This window comes from Toxorhynchites rutilus, chromosome 2 (assembly GCF_029784135.1).
Source record: "Toxorhynchites rutilus septentrionalis strain SRP chromosome 2, ASM2978413v1, whole genome shotgun sequence".
NCBI lineage: Eukaryota > Metazoa > Arthropoda > Insecta > Diptera > Culicidae > Toxorhynchites > Toxorhynchites rutilus.
Window position 1 is genome coordinate 64,733,791 of NC_073745.1, and position 25,750 is coordinate 64,759,540.

Below are 25,750 nucleotides of genomic sequence, written 5' to 3' on the forward strand. Positions count from 1 at the left end.
TTGAAAAAAGCAGCTTGCATTTCAATAAATGGCAACCAGGTTCCAGAAGAATTGTGAACCAATATTATATTTTGTATTTGAATATTGCGGGACTGTCAACAAACTACGTAGCGTTACGTCAGATTGTTGAGGAAAAGCGTCCATTTCTAGTCCTCTTGTCTGAAACACACATTGTTGAAATAGAATCATTTGATCAGTATAGTATTCCGGGATATAATGTTGCTGCGTGTTTATCACATTCTAGGCACACTGGTGGTGTTGCTATTTATGTCAGAGAATCAGTTCAATTCAATCTTCGCCTCAACGAAGTTGATGATGATAACGGGTTCTTGGGCATTACAGTTGAACATGGCATGAAGATGGGTAATTTTGGTGTTTTGTATCATAGTCCCAGCTCAAGCGACTTGCGTTTTGTTGAAGTTTTAGAAAACTGGCTTGAAATTTTCCTTGACTCTAGCAAACTGAATATATTAGCTGGTGATTTCAATATTAATTGGCGTGATGACTACTATTCGAACCATTTGAAGCGTGTGTCCGATTTCTTCAATTTGAAACGAACAGTACATGAATTTACGCGCATTTCCAGGCACAGTAAAACTTTAATTGATCATGTTTATTCCAATTTTGATACTATTTACACAATCACGGATACCAATTTGAAAATAACCGATCATGAGACTTTAATTGTCAATATTGTAGATAATCTCGTGGTAAACGAAGATGTTGTGAAATTAAAGTGCTGGAGGAAATATTTGAAGCATGCTGTTTCGAATCTCGTAGTGAGAAGCCTGGATTTTCCATTCGAGGTCGATAATTTAGATGAAGCATCTGCTGTTCTAACTAATACCTTGGAAAAGTGTACAAATCGGCTTGTTACGCAACAATTTGTTCCTATGAAAAACTCGAACAACTGGTACAATTTGGATCTTTTACGCCTTAAACGTGAGACAGACAGATGGTATAGGAAATTTTGTAGAACAAATGATGGAAATCATTGGAATATGTACACAAACGCGCGCAATATATATTCACAATCGATCAAGAAAACTCGTTGTGAATATATTCAGAGGAAGATTGGTCTACATCAAAGCAACAGCAAGAAGTTATGGAAAATTTTGAAATCTTTATTAAAACCTAGTAATAGCAAACCGCGGTCCATAACTTTTAATGGCACACTTGAACAGTCTGAACAGGCTATAGCATGTGCCTAAGGTGTGGAAGGAATCTTTAATAGTTCCAATTCAAAAGGTTGCTGGAACGATTAAAGCCGAAGAGTTTCGTCCCATCAATGTGTTGCACACGCTAGAGAAAATATTAGAAGTAGTCGTTAAAGGCCAGCTGCTGGAATATTTAAATTGCAATGCTTTGCTAATACCAGAACAATCGGGATTTCGGGAAGGTCATTCCTGTGAAACCGCATTGAGCTTGGTATTAGCAAAATGGAAAGAGAAACTAGAGTGCAAAGAGAATATCATTGCTGTTTTTTTGGATCTAAAACGCGCTTTCGAAACAATTTCTAGGCCCTTGTTGTTGAACACGATTAAGCGCTTTGGATTTACGAGTACTGCATATAAATGGTTCTAAAGCTATTTAAATGACAGAACTCAACGGACTATTTTTAATGATTCAATTTCGAATCCCCTAGGGAATAATCTTGGAGTACCTCAGGGAAGTGTATTAGGGCCCCTTTTATTTATTATGTATATCAATGACATGCGAAGAGTTTTACGATTTTGTGATATCAATCTTTTTGCAGATGATACTGTGTTATTCATTGCAGCTAATGATTTAGATCAGGTCGCTTTACATTTGAATGGAGATTTACATTCTTTAAGTAGATGGTTCAAGTATAAGCAATTGAAATTGAACATAAGTAAAACTAAATATATGGTAATCTCGCGAAATCGTTTAAATGAAAACGTCTCCTTCGTTATTGATAATGAGACTATTGATCGAGTTCGGGACATTAAATATCTTGGCGTGATTATTGATGACAAACTCAAGTTCAACACTCACATTGACAATGTCATCAAGAAAATTGCCAAGAAGTATGGAATCTTATGTCGATTGAAAAACGATTTAACTATTTGCAGCGAAATACAGCTATACAGATCAATCATCTCTCCTCATTCAGACTTTTGCTCTTCCATTTTATTTTCAGCCAATGACACACAAATATCGAGATTACAGCGCTTGCAAAACAAAATAATGCGGTTGATACTAAAATGTAACAGATTCACTTCCTCATCTTTAATGTTGGACGCTCTGCAATGGTTATCCGTGAAGCAAAGAATTGTTTATTTAACTATGGTGTTCATTTTTAAAGTAATTAACGGTTTGCTGCCTCGATATTTGTGTGATCGAGTTGAAAGAGGAAGTGATTTCCATAGATATAACACTAGAAACGCGAATGAATTAAGAACACCTAATTTCTTGTCATGTGCTTCACAAAATTCGTTGTACTTCAAAGGAATAAATGTGTTCAACTCGATGCCAAGACATATTAAATGCGCAACAACACTTACAGAATTTAAGAGGCACTGTATTTCACATGTAAAAGCTGTGTTTTCTTAACAGCTGAACGAGTTTTTGTTTATTTTTATGACGAAGATCTTTACTGACGAAGTTTTATATGATCGGATAATTTAATGTGGACAATTTTTTGCAGTTTGTTTTCATCATTTTCAATTAATCTGACGAAGTTTTTTTTTGAACGGATTATATTATGTAGATTATTAATTTTTTTTTAAATTATCTTTTTTTTAAATTTGTATTGATCTCTATTATGTCTGTCATGATCTTGGTGATGATGGACTATTTTTATTTTTATTTTGTCGTTCTTATAGTTGTATTAGTTAAAAAAAAATAAAAGTAGCCTACAAAAGTTTGAGCGTCGCGCGCGGGACACAGATATAAAGAATATTAAATTGAAAGTTTTTTTAAGTGCCGGTCTAGGAATTTTTCGTAAAGGAAATTTTCTCGATTTCTCTGAATGAGGGTATTCATAGTCAATCCAAAACAAGGCTGGCGGTTGGACTTGTGCTCTGGTGGACCACTTGGCTGCAAGTGCCTCGTCGGGACCGTATCGGCTCTGTGGCGGACATGACTGAGTATTGGCTTTTTTGGACATTGCAATTTTTTGAACTTATATCTGTAAATAAAATCAGTTCGTTTTTCATGTTTGCTAAACTGATTTCAATGTTGAGAAAAATAAAAAAAAGTCTGTAGATATGTGTGTGTGTGCAAGCGCTGAGCGAAAACGAATGTTTTTGTATTTTTCAAGTGTCAAGTTTCTATAAAACCAGTTACATTTTCCGTTGTTTTAGTTGTTCTGATCAATAGATCGGGAAAATGCCGAAAGGAAAAGTGCTCACGGAGAGAGACGAAAGACAAATTGTTGCATTTCACCAAGAAAATGTTGATATGGATGATGGATTGGACGGATCCCGCCCGGTTTTTAGCGAGTTCTCAAGAACACGGTAAGAATGAGAGAGCTGCACGTAAATTGAAGCTCTCTGACCGGGATAAACGGGAAATAGCTGAAACAGCTTCGAATACCTCAAAATCGGAAACTAAGCAATAGATTAAAACTTATTTTCCAGACTTGAATATTGTTAAAAATCTTAAGAGGATCCTTGTAGGCAAAATCTACACTGACCTGGCAAACTTCGTCCCGCTCAAAATTTATTTTTTTGTTATCAATACCTTCGAACATTCACGTTTTCTTACCAAGCGCACGTTCATGGGTCCAATCGCTGTTCATTGATTGATCTTCTAATCGACCCTTTAAAGTTACCTTGTACTAGACAATTCCTAGTACTCATAATTATTCATTTTTTTGCACAGTTCTTGAGTTATGCAACCCCCCTCCTTCAGAGAGGGGAGAGGAGTGTCAAACCACCATAGAAACATTTATTGCCCCCTACAATCTCGATATGTCAAATTTGGTTCCATTTGCTTGATTAGTTCTTGAGTTATACAGAAATGTATGCTTCATTTCTATGATTTGTCAATAATTATTGAATGTAGATTCCATAATATAGAATATGATCTCGTTTCGACTTCCGGTTTGATGATAATAGTATTAAATGACAAAAATGTGCAAAATCCATACGATACGGGTATTGAGCGAAAGGCCATGAAATCTCACAATACGATCGGAAATGATAGTACAGGGCGGACAAGGGTATACTCAGACTCAAGGGTATATGTGATTGGATTATATACAATTTTGGACTCAATTATATCCAATTTGAAAAAAATTTTTTTTTTTTACATTTCAAAAAGACTTGAAAAAGGAAAAATGTAACCTTTGAACATTATGGTGTAATTTAAGTGTAATTTATATGTACAGTGGGATAAAAATCGTGATTTTTGAAGATTTTGCTTGAATTTTCACCAGGAATTTTTTATATCGATTTTGCAGCGACGCTAAGTAAGATAGAAGTTGGGTGTCAAAGAACCAATTGTAGCGTGGTTTGGGTTAATTTGATTAATAGAAACAATCAAGTTCAATGTGAACTTTTGGGATAAAATTAATATTATTTTTATTTTTTTTATTAAACACATTAAAAATTACATCTTTAATGAGAGAGAAACGACGAGGAAGGAATTTAACGATTTAGGGCTCTCTTTATTCTATCATATTTTCTGTATAAAACATTTATTTCATGTAACGGAGAAACATATTATTTGCAAGTGGTTGAAAAATCTTGAACGAGAATTGTGTCCAAAAATAATCTGATATTGTAATGATGAGTTTTGTTAGAAATCATTAGAAGTCGATTAGAAGATCAATCAATGAACAGTTCTGCGATTGTCCCATGAACTTGCTCATAATAAGAAAATGTGGATGTTTGAAGGTATTGATAACAAAACACAAATTCTGGGCGGGACGAAGTTTGCCGGGTCAGCTAGTTCTATATAACGAGCTACTACCAAGCAATTTTTAAAAAAAATGTAGAACGTTCGGCGGGAAATTGAATTACAAAGTAACTAGCTCAACATTTTTATAGATGCTACCCTTCATAAACTTGTCGCATAACACAACCGTTTCCTTCCATATGTTTTCATAAAGACATTCGAATTAATGGAAAAGCCCTCTCAACGTTGGGGTTCCCAAACGAGAGAGACAGAAGACCATTTTTGGTAAACAGTTCCGTAAACCTTTCCTCTCCAAAAATGCTCTAGGCGTTCATTTTCCGGATCATAGTGAGCCAATTGATTTGTGTTGCTAGCAATATTGTTTCAGTGATAAGTCTGCTGGAGCTCAACTGATGCGTCCAAAATCCGTCAAATATCAAAATAGTCAATAGTCAAAAGCTTCTTGAATCGATTTCCCTCCAATTTTTTATCGGAATTTGTCGGAATCCATCAATCCTTTGATGAACAGTCTAAAATATCTATTTGTAGCCTCTTTGTAATTTTGTTCAACGACTCGTCGAAACCAACGGCAATGTATAGCTTACAAAGTTTCATCGAGCCAAACATCGTCAGCATATTTTATCACGACCTAGTTAGACCTTCTTAGTTTTCTGACAGTCATTAAATATTCTTCTTTAGGGGGTATTCTAGTGTAGAGACACGAATTTCGGACGTTTTTTCGAGCTCCGCAAAAATGAAACAAAGAATATTTTTATAATCCATTATATCATTATGTGTTCATCTATCTTTTAAAAATAAAACAAAAATTGAACGGAGAAAAAAATCATAACTAGAATAGTTAAGAGCTGATGAACTGAGAGGGTTCAAAAACAGGAAGTGGGTTATATCTATGGTATAACCGCAAGGGTGACGTAGGACTATCGTTGATTTAGAGATCATTTGTTTGAAGTTGAATCTGAATTCATTCTGAATGAATGAATATTTGGAGAACTTCGAAAACGAGAGCGTTACGTTGGAGGCACAAGGTTTTATGCATCCAATATTGGATACGGAAATATCCTACTGATGGGGAAGAATAATCTTCAGAAGCTATCCTGTTGATTGCGATTGATTGAAAAATCACAAAACCTAATGTATTTGGTCACAGTGTTACATGGATAGAAAACATTAAAATAAACTCTTTCATATGAATGTAATTTTAAATTCCCAGAGGAACTGGCAGATTATTTTCAGTAACGATTAGATATTTCCACATTTTCCTCGATACTGGAAGCCCACCAGTGGTTAATGCTAACTCGATAACCATCTGTTAATAGCACTTGATTGAAACATATTTGGTCACAGTGTTACATGGATAGAAAACATTCAAATAAACTCTTTCACATGAATGTATTTTTAAATTCCTAGAGGAACTGGCAGATTATTTTCCGGATCTTTCTGAATGGCATCCAAACGGAAAGAATTCCGCGCGTGTATGTGTGTGTGTGTGTGTAGCGGCTGCTTCGAGATCTTCCCGGGGAACCGTTTGTGGCATCACTCTCCTCCTGATGGATTCCCTTCTGGCCTAAGGTGCACAAACAGGCTCTTGGTGACACCGTTCATCAGCGCTTTCATGATAAACGAAATTAGCTTCACAACAACAGCGACAACATGCTCCAATCGCTGTTCAATTAGAACTGAGTGGATTTCCGAGCGGCGCTCGCTTATATACCGATTGGTGATTTCAATAGCCTATTTTGAAAGCAAATTTAAGACTATTGAAACAAGTTTTTGGATCAGAAAGTAACAAGTATAGAACGCGTAGACATTTTATCTTTCGAATGAAGTGTTTATCATACCATTTCGTTCAGTTGTTTAGGAGCTACTAACACTCAAAATCTCGGTCTCCGGCGTAACGCTTTCGTTTTCGAAACTTTGATTTTACACCCCGGTATAGAAATGAAATACGTAGTCCTACGTCAAAAAAGTTGTGTCATAGCGTACACGATTCCAGCGCTTCTGGTTATCTGAAACAAAAAAGACGGGTGGGTAATGTCGGGGACATAACCGGAGTGACGTAGGACTATACAAAGGGGACAGCTTTTGTTAAATATATATTTTAAATATATTGTGTTATTTTCTTCTCCTACGTGAATACCTACCTATCTACCTGAAAAATGGATTAGTTTACTGTTTACTCTTTATGAATATATTGATGGTTCTGAAAAGAACCTTTGGTGTTGTATTTTTGTTATCACTCGATATTCCCATCTTGTTCGGTTAAACCTTCCTGTTTAGCTATTGCGTTTGCCACTCGCCACAGCTTTCACAGTTGGTAAATTTCTTCCCATCCAGCTTGTGACATGTTGTTCAGTAAATTACATTTAATGCGACGTGCCGGAGAAATACTTTGCCACTCACTGAAACTAATTGTTGCCTTGATGAGCGCCGAACCGAAGCTGCTCTGTTCTTGATGCGGGTTTTCTGATTGTCGTGAGCAGCTTTGCAAGCCAACTCGAGCACTCCGACGGCCGAAACTCTATAATCGCTGTTAGGTATACTGGTGCTCCGGCACCAATCCGTTCGGCCTAGTTACCCTTGCGGAGCAATCAGTGAATGCGACAACTGGAGACCTGCACGGTTCGAGTGAGACTTTGCCTTTCCCTTTCCCTTAACTTGTCCTCCTTTGTTACGTCCACGATGCCGATGCCGTACAACCACACGGGTTTACGGTTTGAAATAAAATAAGTAATTTTTTTGGGGTCCGCGTGTTTTATACTCTAGCGGTACACACTCACAGGATAGAGACAAATCAGCAGACTCAGCCAGAGGGGCGAGTCCAACGAGACGAACGAATGAGCGTTAAAAGGGAGCGATGGCAAAAAAATACATTCATTAGGATTTGTTCGCTCGTTGGATTCACATGCAGGCTAAAAATGGTCCTTTTCAGGATCACAACATTATCTTTAATCTGAAAGGTTTAATGATTTGTTATCACTCGATATCCCCATCTTGTTTGGCTAAACCTTCCTGTTTAGCGATTGCGTTTACCACTCGCCATTGCTTTCACAATTGGAAAATTTCTTCCCATCCAGCTCGTGACATGTTGTACAGTAAATTATATTTAATGCGACGTGCCGAAGTACCACTCAGTGTCGCATTGAAGGCGATTTTAACCTGTAATTGAACATTTGCGATGACAGTGGTACAGTGTCGACTTTCAATGTGGAGTCATAATTCAGAACATGCACTCTATGTTTACCAAAATGTCCAACTAAATATGTCGCATTACATGTCCGTCCAATTAGCTAAATGTCGAACTAATTGTAAATTACTGTACTTTCAATCTGGAAACAATTTAAGAATTGGTGAAAATTGAATAATCAGGAAAGTCCCCAACTATCAATAAGCTCAGAACAACTGCCAAATTCACATACTCATCAGATCCTGGCAAACAAATTATGAAAAAATCAATTTGTGTTTTATTATTATTTTGGATAATTTTTTAGAAAGCATTGAACTGTATTTCCTAAACTCTTTTTTGGAAGGTTTAATGGCCCTGAAAAGCGCCTTGTTTTATGGAATGGTTCCAATTTAGAAAACTTAGTACTCGCGGTTTTGAAAAAAAACCATATCGAACGCCCTCGAGGCTGCCTTGTTCTGGATTTGCCACCAAAGCAGTTTGTATAAAGAACAAACTTTTTTCTTCTGCTACCTGATGCCGTTTTGCGATTGCGTTTGCCACTCGCCACTCGCTGCAACTGCCTGTTGTCTTGATGTCCACCGAACCGAATGTGTTCTGTTCCGAATGCGGGTTTTCTTATCGTCGCGAGCAGCTTTGCCAGCTAACTCGATCACTTCGGCGGCCGAAACTATATAACGACGGCTAGATGGACTGGTGCACTGGTACTAACGCGCTCGGCCTAGCTACCCTTGCGGGGAACTCCAGATCAACATGGTTCGAGCGGGATTTTGCCTTTCCCTTCACTTTTCCTCCTTTACCATGTCCAGACATGGCTGCTTGGGTTGGTTTGTTGATGTGTTGTGATGCGAACCGATGTGGTGTACGGTTTGAATGAGAATGATCGTTACGGAAGGAAGGTCTTGAATTATAGAGACTTTAAACTTTTGCAGTTCATTCGTCTCTAGCCTTGAGAAAGGCCCTTTGAAAACTCTACTCTATTCTACTCCAGCGCTACCACCTCCGCCCTCTTGCCTTGAGAAAGGCACTCGATCCCTCGCCGTCCAGCCCGTCCAGCAACGATGTTGTCCAGTCGGTGTCCACACAAAGAAATGATCGTTACGGCAGCGGAGCGGGGATTTTTAAGCTGACTGGCTGGCTCGAGAATTACGCATGTGTGAGACTGCGACCAATGTTTCGTTCATTTCTTTTTCTTTTTCCTTTCCAATCGTGCTGCGTTGTATTCCGCTGCTGCTTTGGTTGCCCGTTTTGGTCGGTACGATTTGAGGAGCACAAAATGGACCAATCAAAAATGGGCACATAGGGCATTTTGACAATGCTTGATATTTCACAATTATTCAATTATTTATCTCATGAAAAATGAAATGTTATTCGTTATGATAGATGCGTAGATATATTTCCTATCAATTGATGCAAAAACCTTTGCGATCTATTGAGGAATGCTCGAGTTATAAGCGTTGCAAATCTTGCTTTTTTTCCTACTTGTTCAGTGCCTAGATTTCCATTTCACCCCCTATATCTTCCGGTTAGACGTAGTCCTACGTCAAAAAAACGAACAGATTCTGAATCAGTAAAGATGCCGCTATCTCATGAACCTCGGACAAGTCAAAAACAGTTTTTTTTGACAAAATGGCAGCATTTTGAAAAACAAAATGCGGTTTCAACCGTTTTTTCTTACGTTTCCCATTTTTTTAAAATAAAAAAAAACTAATAAAGTTTAATTTTTTAGAAGTTCATGCGATAGAGAGATTCCTGCAGATTGTATACATATAAATTCGACATGGATTGGTTCAGTAGAACTTGAGATATCGTGTACGCCAGTTTGAAAAACCTAGTTTCGAGAAAAACGCGTATGAAATTCATTGTTGTGGCCGTACCACGTTAGATAACGCATCACTAAATGGATCTAACTCGGTAAATAATAGGATTTTCGATAAGTCCTTTATAGGTTATATTCTTGAAAGCCTAAACTACAGAAATATGGAGGAAAAAAATTGATTTTTTTTCAAATTTTTAGACTAGAATACTGTCTTAATACAATTATGTCTTTTTCAGCATTGCGGAGTGATTTGTGACACATAACTATTTCCAAGCACCACAGTTTCCAGGCTTTGATATAATTATTTTCAAGCATGAATTTATCAATAGTTTTCGAAGAAAAGAAAGGGAATGAGTTGAAACTGAACAGCAGTTACGGATGCCAAATGCCAATAAAAACAGTGTGACCGTAAAAGCCATCTACTTTTGCGCTGTTTATCTTTCAGAAGGATTAAGCTCACCTACAGGCAAAAACATATACTAAAACCTACAGAGAGTCAAACTAATCAAATCCATACAATCTTTCTAATTTGCGAAATTTCATTTTTCCAGATTGGCGACGAAATTCCCTGACATTGTTTGAATTCCCTGATTTTCAAAGATTTTCAAGATAGTCGACACCCTGTTAAACGAAAATGTGGATACAAAATTAAATTACAGTCAACTCTCCCTAACTCGATATCCAAGGGACCATCGAGTTAGGGAGGTATCGAGATACAGAACATTTTTTCATATTTTTTTTATGCCACAAATTGCAAATATATGTTAGGGTAAGTGTCCCAATATTAGGGCTTAAAAATATGACCCAATTAGGAATAAACCAATTATGGTACATGGGGTTTACTATAATTGGTACCATTGCGTATACAGGATATTACTATAATTTATTTGTTTTTGTGCATTAGTACATTTACCCTATATGTACTAATGCGCATGTACTATTATACATTCTTTTCTCAAATTTTAATATAAATTTAAAATACATAGGATGTTTGTTTAGTAGGCCAATTTTATTGTAAAAAGGAATTGGAAATGAAAAAGGAACTAGGTTAACAAATAAAATATTAATTATGTATGTAATTCAAACTAAATTGTAACGATCACGCAGGAACTGTTCAATCGCAAAGAAATGTTCAAATAGTTTCACGGGAACATTTTCAGTTGATTGCAATATTTCGGACATATTCTTTAGGTTCGATTTAACGTTCGAAGGTGTAATTTCAAAACAATCAGCTGAACTTCCTGAACCTCTTCTAACTCCATAGGACTACTAAAGGGTGTGTCACATCAAATTGCATCACGGAAAAAACGCTGTAGAAATTTAATTTTTAGGAATTATATCTTCAGCTTTGGTTTTATAATCAGATAAGAGTGTATAGATCATGTTGGCCATGCTTCACTGTCAATTTTTCGTAAATTTGGAAAAATGTCGTCGAACGAAAAAGAGCGTCGTGAATTAATCTTGTACACTCATTTCGAGAATCCGGAGTTGTCACATCGGGACATCGGTAAGATGCTGGGAATCGTCCAATCCACGGTCAGCAGAGTACCAAAACGATACTTCGAGAACCTAACCATCGACCAGAAGGTGAAGAACGGCAAAAATGGATGCTCCGTCAGTGAAAAAGATCACAAGCGCGTAGTTAAGCAGTTTAGACGTGATCCGAGAAGTTCGGTCCGGGATGTCGCCAATAAGCTGAATTTGTCAAGTTCATTCGTCCAGCGGACCAAGCAGCGGGAGGGCCTGCGTACATACAAGGTTCAGAAGGCTCCTAACCGCGACGAAAGGCAAAACATGGTGGGGAAGACGCGAGCCCGGAAGCTGTACACCGAAACGCTGACGAAGCTGCATTGCCTGGTTATGGACGACGAAACCTACGTCAAAGCGGACTTTCGTCAGCTGCCGGGCCTGTTGTTCTTCTCCGCAGAGGACAAATTCAGCGTTCAGGAGGAGATTCGCAAGCAGAAACTATCCAAGTTTGCCAAAAAGTACATGGTGTGGCAAGCGATCTGCTCTTGCGGAAAGCGGAGCGCTCCCTTCGTGATGACCGGCACGGTAAACGGGCAGGTTTACCTTAAGGAGTGCCTACAGAAGCGCTTACTACCACTATTGAAGCAGCACGACGGCCCGACCATCTTCTAGCCGGATCTCGCTTCGTGCCACTATTCAAAGGACGTGTTGGAGTGGTACGAAGCCAACGGGGTCACCTTCGTGCCAAAGGAAATGAACCCGCCCAACGCGCCGGAGCTTCGCCCAATAGAGAAATATTGGGCGATTATGAAGCAGGCCCTCCGGAAGAACCCAAAAGTTGTCAAATCGGAGGCGGACTTCAAGAGAAAATGGATTTCTGTTCAAAAAAAAAACTACAACCTGACGTTGTACAGAACCTTATGGACGGGGTAAAGAGGAAGGTGCGAGCATACGGGCTTGGACTCGAAGTATGATTAAAAAGAAAATGCCAAAAGTTGTTTAATAGTTTTTATTTTACTGTCTAAAATTTTCAAAAGGATCGGTCTACTGGGCGAATTTCTACAGCGTTTTTTCCGTGAAGCAATTTGATGTGACACACCCTTTATTTTCAACGTTTTTTTCAGCTTCTTCAACACTTTCCAGTATATCGGTAGCAGTCATTAGATCACAGCAAATCACGTTTTGATCCATTTCGCAATATTCATCAAATGACGATGAACAATCGAATGGTACTGCACTGTCGACAGCAGCAAGCTCACGACGCATTAATTCTGCCAGCGGAATATCATCATCATCATTTATGGAAAATCCGGCTTCCCTGAAGCAATTTTGAACAGTCTCAGATTTAACCTTGTTTATCCAAGAGCGTGAAAGTAATTCAATTGCATCCAATACCGATATATCTGAAGGGTCCTAGAGTATATTTGAATACAGTATGAGTGCTGAATAACATGAATGTAAAAAGGAAAAAAATACCGTTGTATCCTCCATTTCTAGCAGTCTTCGTTTTACTAATTCATGGCGATAGTACTGTTTCAGGTTCTTGATTATGCCCAAGTCCAGCGGCTGAACTACTGAAGTAGAGTTTGGTGGAAAAAACTGCAAATTTATCGATTTAAGCTTTGGTTGGAGAGATTTTGGGTGCGCTGTACAATTATCAAGGAACATGACCACCTTTGAGGAGAAAGAGATATAAGTATGATACATTCCCATTACACATAATTCCCGAATCAATACCTTTCTATTTTCTTTGGAAAATCTTTCGTCAAGTTGCATAATCCATTTCTCAAAAAGAATAGAGGTCATCCAGGCCTTGGTGTTACTCTCGTATATCACTGGTAATGATTTCTTCTTTTTGAAACACCGTGGGTTTTTACTCTTTCCAATGACCAGCAATGGTAGTTTATCGCTTCCGTCCATGTTGGTTGCACACATGACTGTCAGACGTTGTTTCGAATATTTTCCTCCGTGGCAAGCAAGTTTCTGATCGAAATGCAAATGTTTTGTCTGGCAAACATTTGTAGAAAAGTCCTGTTTCGTCTGCATTGTAGATATCACGTGCATCATACTCGGCGATTATACTGGGTAGGGTTTGCGAAATCCAGTTGTCCGTTACACTGAGATCTACACTGGCACTCTCGCCACATAGCTTCCGAAATGTCATCTTTTGCCGTTTTCAAAATTTACTTAGCCATCCAGAACTTCCTTTAAAATTAGGAATTCCCAGTTTCTGGGCAAATTCGCAAGCCTTCTCCCGAAGAATAGAACCTGAGAGAGGTAAATTATTCTCTCTGGCTTGATTGACAAATATTTCCATTGACCGTTCCAGCTTCTCGTTCCCAACCAACCTTATACGCTTTTTGTCCACATTCAATTTTCCCATCCGATGCCATTTTTCCTTTTGCTTGAATAGTGTTGACACCGTACTTTGTGCAATACTGAAATCTTTTGCAACTTCAGACACCTTTCGCCCATACTTTTCGACCTGCTCGATGATGCTCAAACGTTGCGCTATGGTTAGCGTTTTAATCGTTCGCTTGAAAGGTTTTCCCTGGTTTTCCATACTTGAAAAAAAAAATGGGTGGGTTATATCTAAGATATAATCGCAAGGTTGACGTGGGACTACCTTAGCTTAGCAATCATATGTTTGTATTGATTAAATTTTTTTTAAATTTTTTTTAAATTTTTTTTGCTTTGTGAGTAAAAAGTTAGTATGATGCCATGTAAGGTCAATTCATGCAATGTGATAGATTATGTTCTTCATTACAAGTAAATTTAGGACTGTCATCCTTTTACGTTTGGTATGATGGCATCTTTGTTTTGAAGTCTTTGGTAGACAAACACATTTCAGTCGGAACAAAAATGCCCTCGAATTACATGTAGTGATCCCTGATAATCGTTCGACTGATCGATTAATCGAATATTTCCTACAGAAATCGATTATTAAGCGAACGAATACTGCGCAACTAAAAATCGATGCGAACAAATAATTTACATCGATTCATCGATCCAAACCCAGAGAAAAAAAAAGTACGGCCGCTGCAGATTTATCCTGAAATTCAATCATTATCTTTAACGCTCCCCTAAACTCGCAAAAGAAGTTCAATGCCGCGAATTGAGATTCCTTAACCAGTTTAGGGAAGCGTAGAAGATAATGATTAGTTTTCAGGCAGAATGAACACTTTTTTGATTCCAGATGGCTTTCTAGCAAATGAGAAATATTAGTATAACTAATTATTTCTCTCAGTGTAACGATTAATCAATTATTTGGGGCGATTAATCGTATCGAATAACAAACTGCTGAAAAGTATTCGATTAGCTGATGAACGATTAATTTCAAAAATCGGGGATCACTACTTACATGTATTTAGAATGCCAATTTCCCCACACTCCATGGATTTGAAGTCTGTGTTAGGAAAACACATTTCAGTCGGAACAAAAATACCCCCAACTTTCATGTACTTGCAATGCAGATTTCCCCAAGGAAACCGTAAATCGGGCCAATCAAAACAAGGCAGGTAGGGCGTTTTGATAACGCTTAACATTTTACAGTTATTCAATTGTTTCTCTAATGAAAAATAACATTTTATTAATTGCGATAGAAGCGTAGAAATATTCCCTATCAATTGATGCAAACATCTTTCCGATCCAGTTAGAAATGTTCGAGCTATAAGCATTCGAAATCTTTCATTTTTTCCTGCATGTTCTGTGTTTAGGTTTTCATTTTACCCCCCATATACTCCGGTTAGACGTAGTCCCACGTCAAAATCCTTGATAATACGAACACTTCGTCTTCACTTTCAAGAGCAATTGAAATGACAGCTAGAAACGCACAAAAACAAGTACGCGAAAATCAATCGAGTTAGCGAGGTAAAAATCCATGAAAAATGAAACAAAGCCCATCGAGTAAGAGAGACATCGAGTAAGGGAGGTATCGAGTTAGGGAGAGAAGAATGCATGTAAAATCAAAGGTGCCATGAAATTCATCGAGTTAGGGAAAATATCGAGTTACAGAACATCGAGTAAGGGAGAGTTGACTGTATAATGTTTTGACTGACAACTGACTTTTGTTTTCCCCAAAATTGGCATTAACTTCCCGGATAACCCCATATGAGCTATCCTGATTTCTCCAGATTTTTGTTTTCATTCTTCCTGATTTTTTTTTTTAATTATGGTTGGCAACTCTGCTCCGGACAGTAGTTTGATTGGAATTATATTTTTGACAACGTCAGCATGCGGAAACCCTGCCATTTCAACGTTATCACTACTTGAGCTTGGGTAGACTGTACAATTCGTAGTTGCTCTCCGTGATTGACCTGAACCAACCAAATTGCACGAAGAACACCAGCAAATCATTCTCGTTGTGCAATTTTCGGTGATTCGAGCTTTAAATGATCAATAACGACGCCGGCCACGTCCTTACAGTCACCAGGGGAAGGGAAGGAATGTTAGTATGATATTCGCCGCCCGAAGACCAGAAGGGTCGCCTCTATAGCGTGGTTCCCTAGCGGTTATCATGGAAAGGATAGTTGATAGTGGGGATGGTTAAAAAAATCAGGATTCTCTGCGGTAAGTGATGTGATTCTAGAAACCTGCCATTTCAACGTTATCACTACTGAAGCATAAGTACTTTCATAGCAAACTGGTTTCGAAATATTTCAGAATCGACCATTAGCGGGACTACCTTAAAATAAGTGATTCTAGATTCCAAGTGGCTAATGGCGGGTTTACATTAGGGAGATCTATTGCTATAGATGAATTTATTCACCCGAAAATAGATGAAAACGGGTGAGAATATATATGATACACTTCTTCGAGGTATATATGTATAGATTGTATAGAATAAATTCAGGCATATGTAAACGCTGGTTAATTTCTCACTGGTTAGAATCACTAAAGTTGGATGCAGTTCTATTTCAGCTGGTGAAACGTGGTTTTCCAGCAATTGATATCATTCCGCCCGGGGCTCAATTCAGAATATTGATAAGCTAAATTTTTTCACATCAGGTGAATTTTGGGCAGCCCCACATTCAGAATTCGCTTGCGATGAGTCGATATTTCCGAAAAGTGTTCCGCCTCCGCCTTGAGTTCGGGTACTCACCACTTACTTTTTCCATCGATTCTCACAACACACCTCCCTCTTGTAGCCTAATTTGCGCAATCACTGCACCTCCGAATGCATTGATCCGTGAAACACGCTGACTTCAAGACGTGTGACTCATAAAACTAATTACTATCCAATAATTGCCTTTTGGTTTCGCATTCGTACAACAGTTCTCAGTTGCTCTGGGGTGATCATATGGCGGCTTTGTTCGATGGCAATTCGAATACAAAATCGGAAAGCTCGTTTCCGAGCTAGGAATTGGTTCAAAGCGATGTCGCTAATCCATCCTCCAAAGCAAAATGCAGATTGTTGCGGCATAGCCCAACTGTCGACACACGCAAATAACATTTCCCTGCTCTCCGTGTTTCCCACCCCGTCCCCGTCGCCGTCTTCTTCACGGGGCTCCGTTTTTGGTCCACCCATACACGAAAGGGATATTGTTGGAGCGTCTCTTTGTTTGTTGGTTTGCCATCCTTATCGATTTGACATCAAACTTCGGGATTTAGCTCAAGAACAAGTGAATGCGATTGTGATTTCACCCACTGCATCGACTTCGAATCATCATCTTCCAAACTGATGACGTACTTTCACCGGGTTCTAGGGTTTTGTGCCCGGTCAAAGGACGCGGGTTTGCATGAGGGGGATCGGGTGGAGTCAGGCCGTAGCCTCGATTCATCGCATCACGAAGAAGAATAGCACAAGAACTACATTTTCTTCACCTCATTCTTATACATGGGGTTCATGTTTTCATGCTTCACTTGCGCCGCGACCACCACAGGCGAGTCTCGGCGGAGCCGAGTCGGATAAGGAGTCGGTTCGTAGTTTTTACCTTATGGAGACGGAAAAACAACTAATCAAAAATAGAGGAGCCTACCTTTGCCCGGGTGGGGGAATCAAATCCAATTCGTCCACGGAATCTGACACTGCAGTAATCCTAATTTCAGACAGCACTCCGCTCCGCCAGGAACCAGATTTCCACTCTTGGATACACACAAACGCACACACTCACAGGGGCTGGCTGGCGGATTGATTTTTTTTCCTTCACTATTCCGTATTTGGGCCCCGCCGAGTTGTGTGCCTCTTACTCTCTCTCGCAGGCCAAGAAAATCGCCACCGCGGCCAAGTTGTGGGTTTTTGGCCTTTACCACCGCACTTTCTCTGCCCTCTGCGGCACACAGCACAGAATTTTCACAGCGCTCAACTCAAGAACCGCACCTTCCGTCCGTAGACTCAATCCGAAGGCCACAGTTACTTCATCGGTTCACACTTTTCACTTAGAAAAAGACCACTTTTAACTTTTTTTTTCGCTCTCCTTATTTTCCGATCTGGTTTTCTTCCTTCTCCTCTTGGTGTGGTTGGTACACTGTGTTGCAGCAAGTAGAAGGAAAAAAAACCTTTGGCTTCCACTCTCACACACACTTTTTCCTCTTATTTTTCTTCACTCTCGGCACTACCCTTCCACTCCTCAGCCAGCGAAAAAAGGCAACCTCTTTTATCACCAATTTAATTCACTTTTTTCCGGTGGCTCACTCCATCCAGAAGGGAAGTTAGGAATGGGTTCACAATTTTTTGCTGCGAATCCTACGCGAGTTGAAATTTTCCTGCACAAATCGCAACCAAATGGCTCGCGTTTTCCACCGGGTGTGTTTGCAAAAGCAAAGAGGCACACACGAGAAAAGCAGTCGTCCACTTTTGCTCGCCCGCAAGGAAGGAAAAAAAAAGATCCAACGCACCAAACTAACTTTTCTTCTTCCCGAAACGGAGTATAGCCGACAACTTGTGAGTATGGCCCGCTTGCTTCTGCCTTCAGCCAGAAGCCTACACAGAGATAGAGAGATGACTGTGGTACACACACTCTCGCCACCGTCGTCTTCGGTCACACGAAATCAGCTTTCGACAGCAACACCACCAGCAGTAGACATTTTGTTTTACATCATACAACCTTTTTGCTCGTTCGCTCGGTCCCTCTCTTGCGTGAGCGCTGTCGAAAATTGGGCTGAAAGTACAAGAAAACACAAACACCAGCGTGCGTTGTAAACGTGTACGGATAGCGCGATGTAACCAACACCATCAGTGGTGGGACAGAATGCAATAATGAAATGGAAGCATGAAAGAGATAGCAGCTGGTGAAACTGCAAGCAAATGTGACGCAAGGCGCGTAGAAGTATATCCTAAGGTGGGCCAACTTGCTAAAACCACTCTTCAGCCATCTTGGAAGTCTACTGTGTTTTGTTTGTAAACAAAACACAATACGCTAGTGCCGAAGCTCGCTCCTGATCAGTCTGTCTCTTTCACGCTACAAGCAAATAATTCCCCTTCTGCTTTCTACCGTACTGTTTTCATATACCGCTCCACTAACCAAGTTAGTGACGAAACGGCCTCACCTAGTACCATAGACCCGTCTTGGATGTGACGTGCGTCCGAGTGATAACTGTCAGTGAGTGATACGTTCGATGTCAATTCGTCCACGTGAAAACCACTGGGATGATTGAATATTATGCCCAAGGCGCCTACACTGAGAGGAATCATTAGTAATTATTACAAATTTTTTGGTACATGTTAGGGGCTGTCCACATACCACGTGGACAGAAAAAGCACGGTTTTAGACTCCCCCCTCCCCCTACGTGGACAAGCGTGGACATTTTCATACCCCTGCCCTCCTTTGTCCACGTGGACATTTTTCCTTTTTAAATTAAAATAATTGAGGAAATAACTGATTTGCGCCTAAATTCCATTTTAAATCAATTTAAGTTGTTTTTATTTCAAATTTTACTTACTGTACCCTGTACCTGCTTTGTTGTGGCCCATTGTTCTTGTATGGTTGAGAAATGAGTGGCATAACAAAGCACATGTTTCTTGTGAGTTTAATTTTGAAACATTTGTGAGTATACAATATTTTTTGTTTTTCCATTATCAGGGAAGATATAAAGGCTATTTGGTTTGCTAACACGGAAACACGCAATGTAAAGTTAACCAGGTGAGGAACAATCCGCATCTGAATATAAACTACACAACTTCGAAGTTTGATCTTGAGCTTTGCTAATTGGAATTGCAAGCTCCAATCGAATAGAAATAAATGGATTTAAACTCATTTTCAAATGTATAGTTCACGATTTTCTAAACACTTGCGAAAAAAATTGTTGATATCACATTCCAAAGTTCCAAATTTGATATCACATAGACGCCGGTCATAATCCAGTCAACTTAAGTATTTCGCTTTCATTTGATTCATATGGAATTTCAGTAGAACCTTTTACTACAGAGATATTCTCAATCGAATGAAAAGTTATCCTTCCATTTTGGATTATGAATATTTAATGACATAACGAATGCACAACAAATCGAAGGGGAAATATGGAAACTATAAAATGTTCTATACAAGATCCAGTTATTGCTTTGACAAATGCATTGTTTCATTTGTCAATTGCATTGTTACAGTGTTACAGTGGTAAGTGCGATTCACATGAAATAATTCACATTAAACGTCACGTTGCGTCAATTATTCTTCCAAGCAGTTCTTATGCAAACATTCATATACATCGGCAACGGCAACTTCGACTTGCCGTTGCTGGTGAATGTGAATGCTTCAATAGTAATTGCATGGAAGAATAATTAACGCAACATGACGTGAAGGAACTTCAACGTGACGTCAATTATTCATCCATGCAATTCTTATGGAATCATTCACATACACCAGCAACGGCAAGTCGAATTTTCCGTTGCCGATGTATGTGAATGCTTTCATAAGAATTGCATGGGAGAATAATTGACGCAATATGACGTGACGAAACGTGAACGTGACGTGGATGTTGAATGTGAATCGCACTTTAGTCGGTAGCGCAAGTCAAAACCAAGGCACCTCTATATATATGTTGCTTCACCTGTTATACATTAATATAAACGCCTTGGTCAAAACCTTTTCGCCATAGTTCGGAGAATTTTCAGAGGGTATTGAAGGCGTTTTAAAATATTTTATTATTTTTCAAATGCCATTCTGCATTGAGTGTCTAGATGACTTTCAAAGTGCATGCGGGGAAAAATGACATCAGACAACTTATGATACATTGATTCCCAACTATGAAATTAAGCTCAAATTTCAACTGTGAAAGTTGAATTTCTCTTGAGACTAATTTTTTGGTCTAAATTGACCTCAATTCAAAATTACGCTACTTAGAAGAATTTAATTGCATTCATTTGAAAGATGAGAAAATTTTCTGTTGTGGAACATTTTAAGTAGTAAAAGATAACAATAGGAATAACATTGTAGTGTCGAGGAAGGAATTGTAGAAGGGTTGGAGAGCTTTAATTTTGTTGATAGAAACAATCAAGTTTATTTTTATAATATTTATAAAAAAATATGAAAACCCTTGAAAAACGACAAATTTTAAGTATTTTTTATCTTCTAAAAGCTACTTCAATCCATCAATTCAAATGTTTTACAACGGCATTATATGCGAAATTTTCGGAAAAAAATAAAATACTGGGTCAACTGATTCAATTTTGACGACTAGTGGTGCATGGATCATTTCACGCAAATGTAAATATTAATTCCTAGAAATTGACGGAATTCCAATACTTTGAAAAATTCAGCCTTTTCGAGAAAAATACAGGAAAACCTGTTTTTGTACGGTTGCTTTTTAAGCGATTTCTCATTTGTGTGACTGTTAGGTGCGATAGTATTATTTGTGCGATTAGTTTGTGTGATTCAAGACCCGATGTCATAATAAAATCGCACAAAAAGAGTCGCATAAACGTGGAATCACGCAAAAAGGGACCGCGCAAAAACAGGTTTGCCTGTAATGCGAGAAAATAATTTTACACAAAATTCTGCATGAAAAATTATTCAGACATTATTGTCCTAAGACTAACTGTTCTCGAGATAGAACAAAATTTATAGAGAATTATTTTTTAGAATTATATTTGATGAAAAAAACATATGTGTAATATTATGAAAACTTAACCATTATGGAATGGTTTATTTTTTTTAGGTTTTAGCTATGTCTATGCACAGGCCGCAACTATAAAATTATAGGATCATACAAATTAGCTCTGTCGCTCACAGTTTACATGAGTTATTTTCAGAATATAGATTTCAGTGGAGAAGTTCAATGATATTCGTAAAAATATATGCACTCTCAGGCAGCGTTTATTGATAAATACGGAGTACTCAGGATGGGCGAAAAGTTTTAAAATTCTTGAATTCTTGGATCAGTTTTTATTTAATTTAGAATGTATCGGTGATTATATTTGAAAAAATATTTATTTTTCGTGTCCACGTGGACATAGTCTATACCCCCTCCCCCCTCTCCGTGGACAAGCGTGGACATTTTCATACCCCCTACCCCACCTAAAATTGTCCACGTGGTATTTGGACAGCCCCTTACCAATTTCCGAGTGATTTTCTACCCTACTAATCATTGTTACATTCTACGAAAACAGATTGGTAGGCTTATATGTCAAACGAAACTACGATCCGGACTGTACTACTGGTCCAGTGTTGGATCAATATCAGCTCAATGAAGGTGATTCGTCGGTTCAATAAAAGCGTTTGTTGACTTACCTTTGGAACGATATCAGTAGAAATGTTGTTTCTCATTTGTAGGAGATAATCATCAGGGTTAAAATAATATTTTTTACTTTTTGTTTTATTTAAAATCCTGTGTTTGATAACATGTTATTGTTATATAATATTTCACTAACAACTTATTCTATATACAATTTAAATAGTTCTACAATAAAAAAAACATTGTAATATATAAAAACAACAATAATTCTCGTCGCAATAACTCCTCTTCCACTGCATCGCTGCCTCTAGGGAATGAGGTGGTGATTAGCAGGCAGTCGATGACACCGGTACCCAGTACTCTTAGTTTGTATTTATTTCTCTCGTGCCCTTAAAAAGAAAAGAAATATTGATATGTTAATGGTATTAAAAATATAAATTTAGGATTTACAGAGAGATGTGACTACGACCGAACAGTTCCATGAACACAAGTATGAAGAAAAGTAATAAAAAATGTACAATAAGAAGCTCCGGTATTCGGAAGATTGTGCCTACTTACGATCTTGTCGTGGATATTTACGAAGGAAAAGATTACGTCTCCGACCAGATATCGACTACCGAAATCTTTGACCCTGCGCAGGTGTAGTTTGCGTGCCTATTCGCGCGTCCATTTAATTGTGATGCTCTGAAATGCCTCAGAGTTCGAAGAAGGGTTCATATGAACTTACATTTGAAATTCAATCTAGATTTTCCGACAACTATCTATGTGTTTTGCTTATGATGAGGCAGTGGAAGTGTGTCTTCACTAGGCATTTTCTTGTAACAAAACGACTACATTGGATTGAGGGGTAGTGATTGGTCGTATTGAATAATCGGATTTGATGCTTATATTGTAGCCATCAAAAGCACACGATGGATCATTATTCCCCAGCATCGTTTCGGAATTGCAGTCCTGTTGAAACAAAAAAAAACTTATTCAAACAGATTGTTAACAAAAAACTACTTTTACAAACCCTCATCAGGCCCACAGTCCGTACCTCAAACTAAAAGTATGTCTTTCTTGACGTAACAGCATACGTCTTCTCCGCTAGGTATGTTCTGATGGTTGCGAAGTTCTGTGTGAACGCTTCCGCCACAAGGGGCTCATTCGTCTCACCAGTTGGTTGGTCCAAGTTGTATCCCTAGATCGACAGCTTTCTGATAGGCGCCATAGCCGTATATGCTGTACGAAACTGAATGGGAGCTACGATGGATTTCGTTGTCTTCGTTTAACTTTGTTGAATTAGCACTTACAACTTGTGAGACAAAGAGTGATCTCACAAGTTGTAAGTGCTCTCGACTAGCAGATCGACGAATTCTTCCATCTTAGGGTTCAATATCGCAGACCGAAACGCGGAAACCAAAACAAAATTGACAACTTAGCTTCGACGAGCAGCTCCTCACCGGAAAAAAAACATTCCAGTTAGATTAAAATCTGTAAAACAAACACGATGAACGAGGATAGCAGGAATACCGACTATTACCAACACACAGTCAACACAACACATACAAAATCTTCGGAGCACGATTATGGTACTCGAGAGGCGAGATATTTACGAAGGATCCGGAGTCCTTACGGGATGCTTGCGTTCCAAGATGGGAGATGAGCCAATTAAAATGATTTGAGTTAGCAAACTGAGTTTTCCTTGATGACAACCGCTAGTAGTTGGAACAGATACCCGGAGATCAACTCACAACTTTTTCATCATTAGCCAGGAGGAAACCATGAAACCTAGTGACGATATGACGTTGATTTTGTCGATGCTTTCCAGTATCAAATTCAACACACTCTTCTCCTGGAACAGATCCTCACGATTGCACAGAGCACGTAGTCGGTTCTGACGTTCTTCATGCTCCATGTCTTCCTCCGGTTGAGAAAAACAGTTGATTGAATCATCCTGATACATCATTATCATGCATAGGTTATTAGTTTGTAGAAAAAACGAATCACGACGGTTTTCCTAGAGAGTCATCGATGCATGCTGTTCTTCCTTTCCTTAGTTTGTAGCCAAAATATTAGCATCGAATCATGGCTGTTGTAAAATGTTCGTTTACGACTGATCGCAAATTGGAAGCATTCAGTGATAGAATAGGAAAAACGTCGTCCAAAATGGGTATACTTGGAAACATCTAGAATTTACCAACATAGAGAAAACATTAGATTAGAACGGAAACATAACAAAAACAAATGCTTACCTCCAAATTGCTTCGCTTCCACAAAACAAATGGCGATCACAAAGTGCGCACTTCACAGTTGCTAGGAATGAACACATTGAAGGTTACAAATGGTAAATAAAGTAAAATGTACGAATCTCTGGTAGAGATGTACATTACATCTGACATCAGTTTTACCGGATTTTGGTAATATGTACATTTTACCAATGTTTCAATTACTAAAGATTTGGTAGCTTCATTTACTACTAACGTTTGTCTCCAGTGTAGAAGTATATCCTAAGGTAGGCCAACTTGCTAAAACTACTCTTCAGTCATATTGGAAGTCTACTGTGTTTTGTTTGTAAACAAAACACAATACGCTAGTGCCGAAGCTCGCTCGTGAACAGTCTCTTTCACGCTACAGGCAAATAATTCCCTTTCTGCTTCCGTACTGTTTTCATATACCGCTCCCCTAAGTTGGCGGTGACACTGGATGCAGAAAAGTGATCGCGTACGAATTGTATGCAATAGTGAAAGTAAACAACCACATTGAGTTATATTGGTTTGGTTACATTGCTTCCCCCTTGCTTCGTTCGAATTCGTCAGCTTATATCGAACAAAATTGTTTGTTTCTATTCGTACAATCAAATTTTCGTGCGTACTCTTATCCAAAAAATGATTGCAATTAAAACTTATAAAATACTGAAATTGTAGGAATCATAAATGAACGCCTTTGGTTTGGAATACTGATACTTTTAATAGCAAAATACGGTACTTTTCACGATACAAACCAAAACCTCAAAGTAAACTGACAATGTGATGGTGAGAAAGTGGATGAAACTTAAAAACGTTTTAGGAATTTTTTAACGTTGAACTCGGTCATTTTTTGCGCTTTGAGCGCAAAAAAAATACAGATGAAAAAACATAATGTGTTAATTGAAGCTACAGTAGAATTCCGATTATCCTCGGAATAGTCAGACAAACTCACCGCGAATAACGAAAATCGCGGATGACCCATTAAAGGACTAAAAAAGAGATGCAAACACGAAAAAAAGATGTTTCAACAAAAAATAAATTGTAAGGGGTTGTATCTAGGACACGACCGCATATTTTCGACGTAGAACTACGCAATTGTATTATGTAATCCACTTGCTTACCACTTCGAATATTATTTTAGGATGCATCGAAATGATTGTAATAGATTATGTTCTTCGTTACAAATAAATTTCATAAACCTCCTTTTACGTTTGATATGATGCCTAGGACTACCGAAATATGTGAACGGAAGAATTGTCAAACGATCATTGTATTTTACATTTCCCTCTGAAATTATTGAACATCTCATGTTTACGTTGTTCTCGAACCGCAAAAGTTCATTCACCTCTAGTATCTGAAATGACGATTTTCCCAGGCTTCTCAGTTTAAAAGTACGTTTGAGGGAAACATATTCCTGTCTGCACAACGACAAGCGAGTATAAAAGTACTCAACACCAAAAAAATACCCCCGACTTGCATGTATTTGCAAAGCGGATTCCCCCAGGCACATTGAGTTTGAAGTCCGTGTTAAGGAAACAAAGCTCAGTGGGAAAAAATACC

General features: G+C 38.5%; 1 long non-coding RNA gene across 6 annotated transcripts; it reads right to left on the reverse strand.

The window, feature by feature from the left end:
* Positions 1-22,106: 22,106 nt before the first annotated feature.
* Positions 22,107-24,512, reverse strand: LOC129767971 (uncharacterized). 6 transcript variants are annotated; one of them, XR_008741604.1, is made up of 5 exons: positions 24,426-24,512; positions 24,197-24,257; positions 22,999-24,130; positions 22,521-22,913; positions 22,107-22,351 (listed from the first exon to the last, which is right to left on the reverse strand). It is a non-coding gene; the product is annotated as an uncharacterized LOC129767971 (long non-coding RNA). The 6 variants fall into 6 exon arrangements; XR_008741608.1 differs by lacking the exon at positions 24,426-24,512 and having other exon boundaries at positions 22,999-23,732; positions 23,790-24,130; positions 24,197-24,418; XR_008741605.1 differs by lacking the exon at positions 24,426-24,512 and having other exon boundaries at positions 22,999-23,435; positions 23,493-24,130; positions 24,197-24,418.
* Between the last annotated feature and the right edge of the window lie 1,238 nt (positions 24,513-25,750).